Here is a 1,858-nt window from a genome sequence, read left to right on the forward strand (position 1 = left end):
ATGCAATCAGCTGGTTTTCCTTAGATAGAAAACTTTGAATCAATCTGACTGGATGATCTGGTTGATATGGATCTATAAAGTGAGATGACGTGATGGGAATTGGAGCTATACACTGCAAAAATTATCTATAAATGAGTTTAAAAAAACATTAAGTGTATTAACCCTTAATTTGAGTAGATAGATACGATGATTTGCCAATGAAATTAACATTTTTAAAATTAGATAATTAGATAATTAATAAAATGCACTTGAAGACAATGCAATTGTTTTTTTTCTTATTTCAAATGTTAATCATCTTGTTCCATAAGTGTTTCACCTGCCTCCTCAATTAAAGAACAAACTGGTTTTAAGAAAATAAAGACTTGCTTAGATTTCCACTTTCTGCAGTGAAGAAATAAACTGAATATTTCTCTCTGGTAGAACCGTTCCTCTGAAGGAGACGAACTCCGTATCTCTATTAAACATTTCCTGGATCGTGAGATTTTCTGCAGTGACTTTTTCCCAGAGATCGAGGAGATATTTGAAATATTAACACATGGATGGAAATGAATGAACCTTTGATCTGATGCAGTAAACGCTAAACATTTCAGTCCTTAAATCGAGTTTCTGCAGTTTGTTTCAGAACCAAAGAGAGTTGAGGCTGAATTCTGCCTCCTGTTCCTCCGGAGCTCCTGGTCCAGAGGTCCCTGAGCTCCATCTGGTCATCAAATAGATCTTACATCCCATCCATCCTCAAACTGGGAGCCCTGGGAGCTGAGTGATGGGCTCAGTCTGCTGGTGCTGGTCGGGACTCTGGCTGCAGGTTCTAAGAGGAGCCTGACTGGCTGGTTCTGACAAAGACCAGCAGGAAATGCAGGAACGCATCATTTCCTGTTTTGATCTGTTGTTCTGGTTCTGGTTCTGGTTTCACTGCTTGGTCTGGAACCAGGTTTGTATTCTGGTCCATGAAGGGAAACTCAGTCTGGATTCTAACCAAAACACAGAGACTTCTGTCTTTGGACCTGGAAAAGTTCTCCTGCTGGGTTTCCCTCAACTGGGCGACCAGAACGACCACTCAACTGGGATTTCATTCTGTGGATCTTTTCTGCTTTTGCTCCCAGTCTTCACACTGGGTCAGAACCAGTAAACCCATCACGGCCTCATTTATCAGGCTCTGGGACGGATGTGAGGGGCAGCGGGTCTTCCTGCCATCACTGGGCTGGATGCCACAAGCAGGAAGTGGTTTTTCCTCCCTGTGGGGGTCTGACAGAGGAAGGAGGTCTACAGGAGCAAAGACCCACCAGCAGTGAGGTCCTGCTCTCCTGCTGGATCTATCAACCTTATTTCTATAGAACACAGAAGTGCAGGGCTAACCACAATGCTGTACAGAAAAACAAAATAGAGTTAGAAAAATAAAAAAGCATAAATGCATGAATAATATTAAAATAACAGGTTTATACAGGAAGAGTGACAGAAAACCGGATCTCAGAGTTTAAATCCAGAAATGAAAATGTTTCCAACAGAGATTCCAAAGCAGGAAGCGTGAGGAACATCATGGAGGGTTGGAGCTGCTGCAGCAATCGCTCCGTCGCCTCTGGGCTCCGGCTCGGTTTAATGGAGGATGGCAGGAAGGCTGAAGCTGCTCAGATACATGGGGTGGGGTGGGGGGGGCAATATCCAGACAGTTAAAAACTAATAACAGAATTTTATGATAAACACCAGGATGGAGGGAGATACAGGAATGGATGAATGTTCAGTCAGGAGAGGCTGAGGATGGAGCTCAGATCATCTCCTCCTCAGAAGGAAACCAGTAAATGAAGGTTTCTAGATGGAAGGAATCAAATCTGGGTTTGAACACGTGGAGCAGGAACAGGAAGAT

The sequence above is a fragment of the Cyprinodon variegatus genome, unplaced genomic scaffold (genome assembly GCF_000732505.1).
Source record: "Cyprinodon variegatus isolate N-32 unplaced genomic scaffold, C_variegatus-1.0 Scaffold672, whole genome shotgun sequence".
Lineage (NCBI taxonomy): Eukaryota > Metazoa > Chordata > Actinopteri > Cyprinodontiformes > Cyprinodontidae > Cyprinodon > Cyprinodon variegatus.